Raw genomic sequence first — 15,849 nt, forward strand, 5'->3', positions numbered from 1 at the left:
GGTGATACACCTGAAACATTAGTACTATACGTGCCGTCGACACTGGAGGTGTTTGGATTAGAGAGTGGTAACGCAAATGGTAAGGGAATTAGATCACGCTGGAAACGGGGATGTAATGGACAAATCTCTGTTTTGTTTGGTTCATTTCCTGTAAAGGAATCGATGGCGTCTTCTTCGGCAGACAAGGGTCGTCACAGCCGGTGGCAGAAAAGGAAAGAGAGCGGACAAGGGACGGGAGATGAAGGTCGCCTCTCCTTCGTCGGCGCCGCCGCCGGCCGCCGGTTGCTGCTGCCGCACAACGCCCCCACCCAGGCTCCGCCGCCGCTGCGACTGACTTATTATTAAATTTTTTTTTGAGAAGGCACCGCTGCCGCTGACTATACGGAGAAGACCGAGGCCATCGCGGGCCTGGTAACGTAACTTGTTTACCGATGGGGTTGGGCGGAATCGATTTTGACTTGGGCTGTAAATCGTTTACGCGGTAAGCGTTACCGGGCCGAGCTAACCAAACACAAATAACGGTATCAGTTAACGTCGTAATCAGATGACGGGTAATTTTGATCGAACCAAACACATCCTAAGTGTTTCTTTGCCGATATGTGTCCTAATGTCAAGCTAGAACCTCCATTACCTGTCTATTTGGTTTGCGTTCCTTCTACTAACAATTTTGAGCAACATGTTGAATCTCAAATCCTCAATGACCATGGAGCATGGATATGACGCACTCGATTGGTAGCTAATAATTCTTTCTTTTTTCTGCAGACGATTGGTATCATAGAGAAAGATGCTGAAATTAAAGGTGGCGCATGGAAGGGATCTACTCGGTCCACCATAGTATATAAAGTGATAGTTGTGCAGGCTGCCATTGCTAAAATCATTTATCTTGTATCATTATCACTCTATATTTTTGCACAGAAGAATGATCTTCATAAATGATGGGTGTGTCCAGCACATGTGATTTAGATGAAATGGGAGAGAGAGGGGTGGGGGGTGGGGGAGAGAATGACCATCAATCTTGAAATACGCTCTTTGGTACGACAAAATATTCACATCCATCAATAGCGGGGTATTGATGATGGTTTTGCCGTTTTTGTAGCTCAAGCTGCCTGATTTTCGTAATCACCCTACGACAAATAGAACATGATGTGATACGACTTATGAAACATATTGAGGAAAACAGAAATAATTTTCTACCCATGGTGGTAGCTATGCATGGCCCCGAGTTTTATCTTTAATTATTTTGATAAATAATTTTGGACTATAAAAAATAACTCTATAATGAAAATATCGTAACTTTGGACCAGCTGGGCAAGCAAACGGGCAATTATGCCAAAAAGGCAAACAAAAAGATGGACAGAACTGAGAAAAGTCCCTTTCTACACAAAGAAAAGGCACTTGTGTTAAAAAGGTAATAAAAAAGAGCAACATAAGTGAGAAAAGGTCACTTCTATACAACAAAAAATGCACTTGTGCCAATGCCATAAGAAACCCGACACCTCATATATCAAAAAAGGCACTTATGACAAAGGGTGTGTAGTTGCCACCATGCGTGCGTAGCTACCACCATGCATAGAAAATCGCCTCTCTTGAGGAAAATATGCTGTTTGTTGCTTGAATCAAAAAGTGAATAATGATGTGATAGGAAAACAAGTTGTTGGTCTATGAACTTGGCAGAGATGAGATATTTAATATTTTAATCACACAACTCGCCATTTGTGATAGTAATCGCTTAACTCTCTTTCAGGGCGCTTTTGTTCAAAAACATGCTCACGACAAACCCTACTGGGCTCGTTGTGCATGGACCGTACAGCTGTGGCTATCTAACCACGACTCCGACACAGATTTAAGGATGGCAATTTTACCCACAGGCATGGGTATCCGCGGGTACCGTACCCGCATGGGCAGGGTATGGGCACACTTTTATAACCATGGGTAGTACCCATACCCTACCCGTTAAGTCATGGGTAGGGTACGGGCATAATATTGTACCCGCAGGTATACCCATACCCTGCCCGCTTGTGAACTAATGTTAAGTTGCCGTTAGTTAGTCATTAATTTGTTCTGTGACTCGTTTACTCCTATTGAATTAAGAGTATGTCGTGATTCTTAAATTTTGATATACGTCATTTACTCATCTGACTGTTATTGAGCTGAGATAATTAATTGTTTTGTCAAATGTGCTATCAATGAGCGTAAAATTGTGAACAACTTGTGTACAATTTGTTCTACCCGCTGGGTACCTAATGGGTACGGGTACCCGTCGGGTATGGGTATGGATAAAGTTTCATACCCATGGGTACGGGTATGGGTAGAATTTTGTACCCACGGACTATACGGGTATGGGTATGGTATTGCTCTACCCTGCCCATACCCTACCCATTGCCATCCTTACACAGATTCATGAAAGTAGTCATATACATAAAGATGAAGGGAGCGAGCGCACTCGTCAGATTAGGGTGTAGTGCGAAGGAGATCTAGAGCAGGAAGTATGAAACATTAACTTCTAAACGAGCGTCCCTTTCCCAGTGTGTCCTAGTCCCAAGCTAACATTTCTATTCTTTTTCCTTCTCATTAATCCTTTTGCAATGTTGTTGCTAATAGTAGGTGTATGAGAGTTGTAGGAAAGGATGGTGCTGAAATGACTTGCAATGACTTGAAGAATCGATAGATCACGCTGCATCCATTGTGATATATAAACTGTTGGCCATACATGCAGGATGTGAATGTGAGGTTTGGGAAATAATGATGTCTAATCCTTTCGTGAGAGCATTTTTCACGCATACGTCCTTTTGTAAATAATGGTCGTCTATAAACATGAGAGAGAGAAAGAGATCAAACACATAGCTACTGGTACATACCCTCAGCCCCGAGGGTGAACTACTAGAAAATAGACGATCTTGTGTGGGAGGACATGACGCCCAAGGTGGCCTACTTGCTTGGTTTGTCGGAGTGTGTCTTGGCATAACTCATGTGCACGTGATGGTCGGAGTAGTCATGGTGCCATGCTGAAGCATCTCAACTTCTCAACATGCTGTACCCCTGTCCCGACTTCCTGGTTGCTGCCTAGTGTTGATTCCCTTCGTGAGGTCTCCCATTCTTACCCTTTGTACATTTTGCTTTTTCTAGCACTATTTTTGCTATCATCAAGAGTATGAGAGGAAGTTAATGCACCTCGATGACTCCCAAACATGAAGAAAACACACTGGATCACCACCAGTTTACCCCACGGAGGCAAGATGTACGTATATTGACAGGAGAGGATTTTTGTGATCTGTCCTACACTATTACAGAATGATATATTAACTAAACCCCACAACTGGCAGGTCTCAGTGGAAACCACAAGTGATAACTACCACAGCCTACCGCTAATGAGCAATCATGGTGAAATGAGGCATCACTGGAATTGTTTGCTATGCCCAACATCTCAGGCGGGCTATTTATCAGCCCGCAATTGTTGAATAAAACATTTCAGGTGAAATCCTAGCTGCACATTCTTACCCACCACCTTTCCACCGTGCAGCACTCAAGAGAACTCCTTACAGTCTCGCGCAGTTGCACTCAAGGTAGCATTGGTGACCTTCACACATTTCACCTAGAAAGCATTATAATTTTCGAACAAGTACCAAGGGAAATAAAAAGGATGCAAAAGTAAATCAAAACAGCTCAATACCTAACCTCTAGTGCACAATGAACATGGGCCCATGGAGGTGGCACCCTTGGAGGTGACCTGTTCAACAGCCCCGTTTTTCTGCAGTTTTTTTGCTAATAGTGTACATGTGCACGAGAGGTGTTGAACTTCCTTGACATTAGAGCATAGAGAGAATGTAGTCAAAAGAGGTGGTGTATAAATCGTTCGTTGTGCAGGTCTTAGCCTTCCCCCATGCATGTGATTGGACGAAATGTGACACACACACACACACACACACACACACACACACACATTGAGAGCGAGAGAGCGCGCGTGCGTGAGAGAGAGAGAGAGAGAGTATTTGTTGGCATGTGTTTGTGTGTGAGAGAGAGAGAGAGAGAGATCTAGAGACCTAGAGAGAGAGAGAGATCTAGAGAGAGAGAGAGAGAGAGAGAGAGAGAGAGAGAGAGAGTATTTGTTGGCAAGATTCGGAATACACATGAATACGAAATTGCAAGGATGTAATGCAATGCCAGTTGAGTCCTACAAAACATGATGCCAGTTTGATTGCTTTGTAGAGACCCAAGCACTCTGTCCAAGATGTTTGAGTGGATGAAATCTTTAGTTTCGAATGAAGTGCAAAGGAAGAAAAAATTATGTGATAGCACTCAATCCTGCAAAGCAAAAAATTGACATAAGAAACATTTCTAAGGATTGATCCTTGATTATCATGAAAATTCTTTGCATCAAAGACATCGTGATAATGCATGTGCAACCAAATTTGTAGATGATGCTCCGTGCGACTCATTTTATCACGCACAACTAAAAATTATTTTAGCTAGTTAAATTTCAAAAGAACTAGAGGAACTAGATAATTAACCTCTCAATTTCCATCTATCAATAATCTCTTTTTTTTTGGAAAAGCCAGTTCCAATGGTGCATTTACATCTTTAAAAAGCATAGTAGTTCCTTGGCACATTTCCTTGAACCAGTCTACTTAATTTATTTTGGTATTTCAAAAATACTTCAATAGCCGGCAAGGAAAACCAAATGACGGTCGAGTGAGTCAGTTTGATAAAATTAGAAGATAATTCTGTAACAGTGGATTAACAAACTGCGCCTTGCAGCCTTTTCGTCGAACAGAAGCATGAAGTCCGGATGCCAGGTAGGGCCGGGGCACACAAGGAAGCAGTGCCTAAAGGGAATGGAGAATGTCTCACTGGTGGAGAGTGGCGTTTTGGCTCCTAGGTGCATATGCACCCATTGTCGAAATCCAAATTCTGAGAATTTGAAAAATTCGAAACAAAAATCCCGCGTGTATATCCGGACATTTTATGTGCGTTCACAAGGTTTCGGTGAAAAACGGCGTTTTTTGTGGCTTGTGTAAAAAAGACAATTTCTGATGCTTCATTCTAACTATTCACGAGGCATTTATTTATCTTTTTTACACAAGCCACAAAAAACGTCGTTTTTCACTGAAACCTTGTGAACGCACATAAAATGTCCGGATATACATGCGGGATTTTTGTTTCGAATTTTTTAATTTCTCGGAATTTGGATTTCGACAATGGTTGCATATGCACCTAGGAGCCAAAGGCAATTACCGTCACTGGTGGCCATACTTTTAGCGGTGCCGAGGGCTGCGAACAGGGTGACTTCGACAGCTGGGGTGGAGGCGGGCTGACAATGCTGCAGTGAGGAGCGCCAAGCGATATGTCTCACCACCTCTGGGAGGCGGTCGGCGATGCCTCCTGTGTTGGCCAATAACCCACGGCGGGCATGTCCAGCGTGTGTGTGTGCGCGCGCGCTGCACGTGTTGGGCGCTGGCCCGGTCGCGTCGGGTCTGTGGTTGTGCGTGCCTGTGTCTGGCCATTGTCTGGCCGCTGTCTGGGCATGGTCCGACATGGGTATGGCCATTATTTGGGGTGTGTCCAGATAGCGTGTGTGCGTGCGTTGCTCGGGGGTGTGCATGCGTGTGCGCATCCATTAGGCGGGAGTAGGACTAGCTCTTGAGTGGCAGAAGCAGATTCGGCTTCCCGACGCTCCTTGAGGCACTATAACTCACGGGCGTCTTCGATAGACCGCGCCATCGCCAAACTAACCTGGTGGTCCTCCTCGGCGCGGAGTTAACCGTCAAAGTGCTAGTCCCTAATGGAGAGACTGATGGCCAGCGGGGTGTGCCGGCACCTTCGGGGCCGTCATCATTGTCGTCGTCGTTGCCTGTGGCACTAGCTACCGCCACGACCCAAGGATGGCAATGCCAGCTACCGCTTCCCTTTCGGTCCTATCGGCGGCACTCTGCACCACACGGCCGACATAAGACCTTCAGTGCGCCAGCATAGCTAGCTGAGCGCGCTAAGGTCGCTCAGAGCGCGGGCGGCGCGGTAGCATCTTCAAGCGCATGCCGCCCTCCCTTTCGCTTTTCTGGCATACCGGATCTATGAGGTCTATCGACAGCGGCGTCGAGGAAGAAATGACGGTCTTCTTGACCTCTAGGGCGAATGGGGGTTTTCTAGAACACCTGCCCGCCACACTTGGATTATAAGCCTCGACGATGCACAAGAACAGAGGCACCGAAGCTCGCATCGCATCATTGTGGCGCCGACCCGTGGCAATCAGTCAAAAATGAGTAGGACGGATGCACGCCGATGAGCGTTCTGGCCAGAACAAAACTAGTCTAGTCCAGTCCAGTCCATGCCGTTTCTTGCCGCAACTTGGACTGATTTGACAAGATGCGTGGGCTGGCACTAGTTCTTATCCACCCATGTGGGATATTTGCAGCAGCGCACACGAGTTTCTGGTATTAACGTAAAACTGAATCGCACACAGTTTATGGACATCAACCGTGTCTGATGATTGAATATAGCGCAAACAATTCATAAGTGTGAACCGTGTGCAATGCTTCTCCCACATGTCTTTTCAATAGTTGTTGGGGCGCCACCTGGTGGCGCCTCTTGAGGCGTTATTGTACGCACTAACCAAGCTTCCGTAGTTGTTAAAGCGTTGACAGTGTAGACAGCCGACAATGGTTAAAAATATATCTTAACTTACCGATAGCTGCAAACAATAGCACTAATCAAACATTTTTTGGTCTCTTTTAAATCACATCCATATACCTCTTATCAAAAGACCAACACATTATTCATTCATGTGAGACTATTATTTTCTCTCTAGGTACCAACACATATATAATGGAACATTTAGACCATATCTCAGTACCAGACCTGATGTATCCTCTCTCTGGGTACTTGCCTATGTCCAATTGACTCTTATTGGCTGGCCAAACCAGGTTATCCAGTGCTACAAGAAACATTAATGTGAAACATGGGGCAACTGCATTTATATCTGTTCATATACATAACTAATATAGAAAGAAAACACTTACTACCATTGAGTATAGTCCGTCACCTGACCACCGTCCAAGTCCAGGTGTCTTGCACAACCTGTGTTACACATCACGCCCCTTCGAGCATCTTCCCATGCCAAATTGCCAAGTCGACCAAACTCTGTTTTAGTGCTTATGTGCCAAACAAGAATTCTTCAGTGGCTTAATAGGTCTGTTAATTGTGTAACATCAGGGTATCCCTAAATTTTGTTATTACAGGAGACAGGTTTGTAACTCGCAAAAAAAAGGAGACAGGTTTGTAATTCAAGCAAATGTATGAGAAAGTGTCTTTTTCTGTACAAACATTATTAAATCTATAGTCTGGAAGAAGAATTCTTCTGTGGCTTAATGTAGCAGAACAAACATATGGGTATGTTAATTGTGTAACGTTAGGACGTCCCTAAATTTAACGTTAGGACGTCCCTAAATTTAATATTACTGGAAACACGCCTGTAAATCAAGTTAATGCATGAGAAAGTGTTTTTTTCTTATGTACAATTCAATTTCACAGTACCATAAAAGAAACATTATTTGAATCATAATATAGGACTAAAATGAATTAAACATGTCCTGCAGCAGGACACAAAGTCAAGACTATAACCCAATGCTACCAATTTTTTTAACAAGTCCGTGTCTTCTTTAACCTGAAGTAAATAAGAAGTAGACATACCTTGTTGCTTAAGAGGACCCAGGATTTGCAGGCGAAGTGCACGATGCCGCAAGGCAGCCCACTGCCATCGACGAGGAAGAACTCACGGTGGTTCTGGATGGCCACCACGACAGCGCCCGGCTCGCCGAAGCCGGCATCCACCATGAACTCGGCAGTGTACACCACATGCCCCCCCTTGGTGCCCCGCTTCTGGCACCAGCCCTTGATCGACGCATTGCCGCTCTGTACCGCCTTCTTCGCGTTCGTGGCTGGCAATCTTTGCATGGGGAAGTGATAGCACAAGAAATTTTAGTATACATGGATTTTTTTTGTCACAAGTGATAGGTACATCGAAAGCTATATGGAGTACATAGATAGAAATAGAAAGTTCCATTGTAACATAAAAGAAGCACAATAGACATCCTCTCATCATTATTTCTACCACATAGTATGTGTAGATGATACATGCTTACACTGCAATTTAAGATTTGATATTCATCTCACATTATATCAAGAAACAACTTACATCAATGTTCCAGCTCCATCAAGATCTCGATGGATTGAAGCCTACTTTTAAAACTTCTTTGTAAGACCTGCATTGAGCAAAGAAACATTTGAAACCAAACATGCTTCTGTGTTTGCGAACCAAATCTATTTCAGTTATATACAATCCCAATAGTTCACCGTGGATTTAATCTCCAAAAGAACAGCAAACTAGAAACAAAGAGAATAATCCAGTATTCTGGATAGTTCATGCATATGAAAGAAACAATACATCAACAAATGTAGTGCTTATTTGGTCTTTTTGCATAATAATAATAAGGTAGTTCTCAGGGTTCTAGTTCTGTTGATGAAACCTGAATATTATTGTATCGATGTGCATGTAATCTATTTGGTAAATGATCATACAAGCATGGTCCATTTTAACCCTCACGTTACTGCACCACTTCATTCGATCAAGCATGTAAGCAAGGCACTCATTCACTAGCAACCAAATCTTGTTCTACTTTTATGCTATCAGGAAAAGAAGCTTAGGTGCATGTGATCTGTTCTACCTAGAATCAAAAGCATATACTAACATATACTAAAAGGTAGTGTCCTAAGATGAAAAAATTGCTAGCAGGTATGCGGTAGTGTAACTAGCATCCATCCACGTAGAGGTATTGCATCAGTGACAACCTGTTATGGCCAAATGGCCTAATCTGAACATATGTGACTGTAGTACATCTATTTGCTTGATTCCCAGCGAACTATGGCACATTTTTTACAGAGCAACACCACAGCAGTTTTAAACTTCAGGGGGTGCTTACTGTATTTTCAGACATAGGCATGCATCTTGCAAGAATCAACAAACGCATGTATATGCTAGAAGGTAGTGTACCAAGGGAAAATAAATAATCCATTACTAAATTAAACTTATGCAGGTAGCCATAAATATCTATAGAACAACTCTTGAATATATACAATGGATTTACTTTCAGTTTTTAGTTGTCATACTCAAAGGTTCTAAACCTGACTTATCTTCTACAAAAACATTTACCTGTTATGATCCACTGCTGCAAATATAAATACTCCTCTATTTGTGTAATACTAAAAACAAAAATTAGAGCTTATGCATAAGAAGCCAAAAATAAAAGCATGGTGATTACCATAGCTGAAAAAGCACTTTGGCGGTCAGAACGATACAAAATGGTTGCCATAAAAGTAAGCAGTTAAGAACTAATCTTAGAATTGACATTGCCATATACTTCGACATCCCTATGTAGTCCGTATTGAAATATCTAAAAAGGCTTATATTTATTTTATTTTATTTGTCACGAAGTCGAACTGAAGAGGAGAATATCTCTTATATTACACATTTCTTCACCAAAGCGTTCTACAAGCAATGCAAGCAGAGGTAGTTGATCTCCTTACACTAAAAGTTCAACAAATCAATTTGTAAACAAAAAAGCTGAGATAAAGTTACAAATAATATGGTATAAACTGTTCTTAATTAACACAAGAATAGAAAAAAAGGGATATCCTCATGAACAGCAGCAGAAGGGAAAGCCTAAAATGTTTTCTCGAAACTAATGACCCAAAGTAATGAAGTAACCTCTAAAATTCTTCTTGCACAACTGAACTGTCATATCTTTTAACCGCAAAAAGAAAAATGACAGTACATACCATATCTTGACTACACTATGCTATCAAATATGGCTAGGACCATACATAACTACCAACATTAAATCTTGGGAGTGGTCACTGTCAAGATATTTGTTGCACAACACAGAACTGATTTTAATCTCATTGCTTGAGGCAAAAAATTGATGGTATATATGAAATATCAAGACTATATAGCTGACTTATCTAGAAACCAGTATGTACAGAACCTGTCATATATAAAATATTCAGGACAAAAATAATAGCTATTGATCTCAAAACTTAATCGGCAAACACAAACACGGTAATGCTAGCTAGTACCTTTGAAATGCAGAGAAGGGTATTCAAGATGGAATGAGATTCATCATCAGATGGATCTATAAATGCATCATGGATGACCAACCTCGTTTTTCCTATTTAATGAAAAGGAAGTTCAGAAAATGAAACTGCATGGGCACTTGTTCAGTTTAGTGCATGACATAAGTCACAATTCATTCAACAAAAGCCAATCAGAGGTAGTACACGTTATCTATCTATCCTAGTTTTACTCACACACTAAATCTAACTACCCTCCTCCCCTTTTTCTTTTGAGTGAATTCCATTTCCGCCTCGTTGATCGACACAACACCACCGTGGACACCAGGGTCTACATGTACCCCCTCGGACTCAACCAGTTCCCCGATCTCACCAGGGAGGAGATGGTGCTGCTAGCTTCAGCTATATCTATTATTTTACATTGATCTAGAAGCCATCTTGGTTAAAATTTGCACCTTCCATTCGCTATGTGAGCATAATTTCCGTTGGTACTTTTCTATAACTGATTCTTAACCCGCCTAGTTGTTTCTAGGTGTTACTCTAGTAGTTAGTACATGATTTCAGGTAGTTCTTCTTTCTTGCAACTCTTTGAACCCAGTTTGTACGGCTTAGGAAAAAAATACGTTGAGATGGCCACATGCTAAGAATGTTTGGCAGATAATTAGTATCAGATAAATATTCTATTGGTATCTCCTTTCACCCTACATCTAAACAAAATCTAATAATTTGAGTTAAGTGCAACACAATATAAAATAGACTATCTGCCAACATTGGCAGTACTGGTCACTCTGAAGTAAAAGTAGCACAAAAGCTCAGTGTTGATGCACGCACACCAATGAAATGCTAATCTGCTCCTTATGCATGATCTAGTCTCTTTCACATGAATGTTACAATGGAATTTTATGGGCTGTAGGAGGAGAAAGATGACCTGCGTTGGGGGCTCCTGTAATGCAAGCAGTCGTCGTAGAGCATGTAGAGCACTCCCAACTCCTCCAACAATTACTCAGGGTAAACCAAACTCCAAAAGGTTGTTATCACAATAATCCAAACTCCTACAAAACGATACAAAAAATATTTGCTTAAGCATATGATGTGTACAGTTTGACAAGAATTCAAAACTATCATACAAAATCCATCAATTCTTTCTACTCTACTAAGCATGTAAAATCGGTGTAAAAGAGCAAATGGAAGTAATCAAATGGAAACAATGATGTGTTGCAGCATGTAGCCACTAAAGTAGTCAGGAAAATAGATTAGCTCCATCTAACAACATAAATATATTATGAGGAAGCATCAAGCATATATTAAACTACTAAAGTCTCTTGCCGCAGAACATTCAAAGAAACATCTTTATTGCCCTGCTACTTTGATGAACTGGATTTGCCGGCTACTTAGATGCTCGGTTTGAAAAAAAGTATTCATCAAATAGCAGTGATATAAACCTATTATGTCCAAATAAAAAATTGTCAAGACAGCAAAAATGGCATACTGCATAAACAACAATAATAACTCAACCTGAAGTTGCTGACCCAAGTCTAAAAAGAACACCTAAATCACCATGATGTTTCAACTTCAAAACGGGTGGTTTAATTGAGACCAAAATATCTCAAGCACGCAAGAATTAAGAACCGCTCTAGGTGGTCGATGGCTATGGCCAGGAGCCCGCTGCCACCAAGGCCGAGCTCATCAGCATCGACGAGGATGACGTGGTCAAGCGGCACTGAGCGCGTGCCGCCTTCCTCGTGTCCGCCTCCTTTCCCAACGACCTCGCCTAGCCACCGAACCAAACCGCGCCGTAACGCCATCCGTGAGACCACTGCCTCCATGGAGAGGCGTCGGCTGCCTGCGCCCCTATGACGCCTGAGGGGAACTCTCTCTCTCTCTCTCTCTCTCAATTCTACGCGTTTTCACTGCATGCTGCGTACGTATCCTGGGAAGGTGTTATCTGGACTACAGTAGATACCTGTGACAGTAATTTTTTTGACGTGGCATAGGTGAGCGGCCGCCCCTTCCGCGACTCTTATTGTGTTTCACTAGGGGCAGGGGCGCGCCCGTGGCGCGCCTCTTGAGATGCTCCTCTGCGCTTATAGGCTGTCTACTGACTTCATTGTCCCTGCTTTAATCAAATAGACATCTAACCATCAGGTAGATACTAACCAAAATAAACACTGGACAATAGTTTCATGTGAGTATGTTAAAAGAATAGAAGCCACACTCTTTATATTGATCTGATCATACCATAGGAGGTCAAGAATTTGGCAAGTCAATAATACACATACGAATAACAATATGCCATTTCATAACAAATAAGGTCCTTGCACCCATGTAAATCTCATGCCGCAACAGCCGCCAAGATTCCGACGTGTTGAGCTTCTGCGCGTTCACGATGGCCGAGACGATGCCGGGGAAGGCTTTGGTACCCCACCAGTCGTCCTGGTCCGACGAGGCATAAATCTGCCGAAGGAGAAAAACATTATTGTGGTTAGTTTCAGACTAACTTCGGAGTTCAGACAACTACAGTACTATGTAACAAGCCTGCAGCTTTGATGCTCATCATATGTTTGGACCACGGTCTCCCTCCGAGCCACTCTTGGTTGGTGAAGGCTCGCTCCACCATCGTCCATCGGTCGTTGATCTCTTTGACTTTCAGCATGCGTACCCTCGTGTTATGGCCCTTCTTTTGTGCTTGCAACATCTGTTGTCATGAGGACGGCAGATAGTCCATGTTTCAAGTAATTGTTGGAGCTACTTCTACATGCCACACTTAATGATAATTTCATGAAAAAAAATGTGTGTACCAATCAATAAGAAGCGAGTCTATCATGAATTTATGATTCTGTTTCAGTTTCCTTGATGAAACTGAATTAGGGGATTACCCTGTGTGTCTATCTCAGTTGCCAGAAGAGAAAATACCTCCAGTTCAGACACGCAGGGGACATAATTGAAGGGAATGATCTCATCATTTGCAAGTCTCAGTAAAATGGGTTAGTCAGCGCTATAGTGAACTTTCTGAATTTGAAAAGATAGCTCGCTCAGTACATACTACATGTCTGTGGAACAAAGGGTCTCCAAACTGCTCCATCCAATCAAAATCATCGTACAGCGAGTGGTAGACAGGGTATTCTGAAACTACAAGAGCAACAATATTTACGGCAGATGCTAGAGGAATAATAATAAAACGAGCTGTAAATATATGGTTTGCTAGTCTACTGTTCTGTTTTTTTAAATGAATCAGAACAATGCTATAGGAAGGGAGCACGGATTTTCAGGCTTATACACCACCAAGAGCGTTTTCACTTACATAATCCATAAGAGATGTCAAGTGAAGGGACTCCAATGTGCTCGACAAAAGCTGCAAAATATGTTCCTGCACCGGCCACTCTTGCAGTATGAAAATAGGAGCTTAATACTTCAGTATGTTTCAATCAAATGAAGCTCTCATGATCGCTCATTTGTGCCATGTAGTCATACAAGGTATGAGACGAATCATCAGGATCGGGTACCTTCAATGAAGGAAAAAAAAAGAAAGGATCAAATAATTAAATAAAATTGGAATCTATGTAGACAAGTCTCTAATATGTACTCAATGCTGGTCATGAAGTTTAAATTCTATGCTTATAAAGGCTTTAGGTGCAGAACTAAAATACCATTCTGCTTGCTTCATTGATTAATTCATCGAGTTGTGTTGTTGCACGGGGCATAAGACTTCCAGGCCCAAACATTAACATGTCTACATTCAGATAAGCAACACCTCTTGAAGCAAGCATATCCATGTCCTCCTCGGTCCATTCCGTAGATCCTATCCGAGGCATTGGATTTTTCAACGCTTTAGAGCTTACACTTGCGGATGAGAAAGCATCTGAGAGCATGCGAGCAAGAACATACCAGCGCAAACTCTTCTGCATCCCAACTGCAGACGATGATTGTTCGCCTTGGCCTCCATCCTTTATTTTCTAGCTTGGACAGCCTCCCTGCTATCTACAAACAAAGATAGGGTATTGGCATTATCCTCAATTTATCAAAGATGCCTTGCATTCAGAACAGCTTAGTATTCAGTAAGGTTGATTACCTCGAGCATAGTTGCTGTTCCGCTGTTGGGATCGACTGCCTCAAATGTTTTTAGTACATTTTTTCATATGCTGGCTACAGAAAGTGAATATAACCAATGTACCAGCAGACTTTCAACAGAACAAGTACATCACGATTGTTTGGTTGCAACTGATTTACCTCGTTTTGTGTTTGCCTTTTCGTGAGCTTATGCCGTACAGATTGATCAGCATCATTTATAACAATTTCTCGTGCTATAAGCTCAGCCACTAGTTTTGCCTGAGGCAACAACACAGAGATAGTAAATATGAATACTTAGTCCCAATAATACATAGGCTAGCTTCCTCATATGGGGGGTAGGGACTGTATCATGGAGCACAGACCTGACTTAGTTTCTGAATTGCAGCAGCAGCAGCAGCACTCTGAAGCACCGGTGGAACGAGCGGTGGCGGCAGGATATGCAGTAGTGCCACGGAATTGAAAGATGGGCAGTCTCGCCGCCGCAGCCGCGGCGACCAAATCCTCTGCAGGTTGATCCCACTTCCTCTCTTTTACAGAAAAAAAGACGGAAAAATCGGGCCTAGCATTCCTTTTTCGCAGACCAATCCACCATTAGAGGATAAGAGCGTCGATCCCACTTCCTCTTTTTTACAGAAACAAAGACGGAAAAATCGGCCCTAGCATTCCTTTTTCGCAGACCAATCCGCCATTAGAGGACAAAAGCGAGCGGGGAAGGAGGGGAGGTGGGGAGGGGCGCACCAGATCGACCATCTTGATGAGGCCCTCCAGGCCGGAGTTGTTCTTGACGTTGAGGAGGTGGAAGTTGCTGCAGCGGGCGAGGTGGGGCGGGGGTAGGTCGACGAGGCGGCGGATCTTCTAGCAGTAGACGTGGACGGCGAGGACAGAGTCCGGGGTCTCGGCCATGAGGTGCTCGCAGAGGTGGGAGCAGATGAATCCACCGCCCCGCTCATGCAGATGGTGAGAGGCGCTACGAGCACGCCGTCCAGATCCAACCTGTCGTCGCTGGCGGGCATCGGCGTCGGCAGCGACATGGTCCTCGCGGTAGAGCGGGCGAGCCGATCCAGTCAAAGGAGAGAGATCTTTGGAGAGGGAAGAAGAGGTTGCGTGCTCAAGAGAGAAGGTGCGTGGGGCTCGAGGGGCACGAAGGAACGAGGAAAGTGGCCTCTCGCTTAGTTTCTTTTTTCATCGACGAAACTCGCCAACCCCTTCTGCCCACGTGGACGTCGCCAGGAGGCGCCCTGCGCCACCGTTAAAGGTTTTTGTCCCTAGCTAGTCCGACGTGAACACGCCCAATGAGTGCCCTTGATGCACACCTTATTGTTTTGGATGGACCATGTCTGATAAGTTGTTGATCACACACAAGTAATTTTCTAGAACTTTGTGTACCCAATTGCAAAAAGTTTATTAAAAATAAGTACGTGCCATAATTCCAGCTTCACACAAGTTTGTTTTTTCCACAAACGGTTCAAGTTATATTTGGTGTGTGATGCGTTCATCACTCATTTATTCTCTGTCATGTTCAAAGGTGGGGGCTTAACAGCACGGATCTGCACTAGTGACACATCTAGTAGAATGAATAGTAAAATCTAAAAAATATAGTAAAAATCTGATTATTTTTTTGGTAACGCACATGTTAGTAAGTTCTATTCCCGTACGTATTTT

The 15,849-nt window shown here is 43.0% G+C and overlaps 1 long non-coding RNA gene across 17 annotated transcripts; it reads right to left on the reverse strand.

The window, feature by feature from the left end:
* Window positions 1-6,643: 6,643 nt before the first annotated feature.
* On the reverse strand, window positions 6,644-15,405 carry LOC123152398 (uncharacterized). Of its 17 annotated transcripts, none has more exons than XR_006476176.1 (12): window positions 14,550-15,404; window positions 14,189-14,445; window positions 14,005-14,097; window positions 13,767-13,918; window positions 13,421-13,622; window positions 13,033-13,248; window positions 12,083-12,814; window positions 11,048-11,171; window positions 10,126-10,217; window positions 8,189-8,255; window positions 7,684-7,939; window positions 6,646-7,145 (listed from the first exon to the last, which is right to left on the reverse strand). It is a non-coding gene; the product is annotated as an uncharacterized lncRNA (long non-coding RNA). The 17 variants fall into 17 exon arrangements; XR_006476170.1 differs by having other exon boundaries at window positions 12,918-13,248; XR_006476174.1 differs by having other exon boundaries at window positions 6,647-6,928; window positions 7,014-7,134; window positions 12,083-13,248.
* Between the last annotated feature and the right edge of the window lie 444 nt (window positions 15,406-15,849).

Source organism: Triticum aestivum, chromosome 7A, assembly GCF_018294505.1.
Source record: "Triticum aestivum cultivar Chinese Spring chromosome 7A, IWGSC CS RefSeq v2.1, whole genome shotgun sequence".
In the NCBI taxonomy this organism is placed as follows: domain Eukaryota; kingdom Viridiplantae; phylum Streptophyta; class Magnoliopsida; order Poales; family Poaceae; genus Triticum; species Triticum aestivum.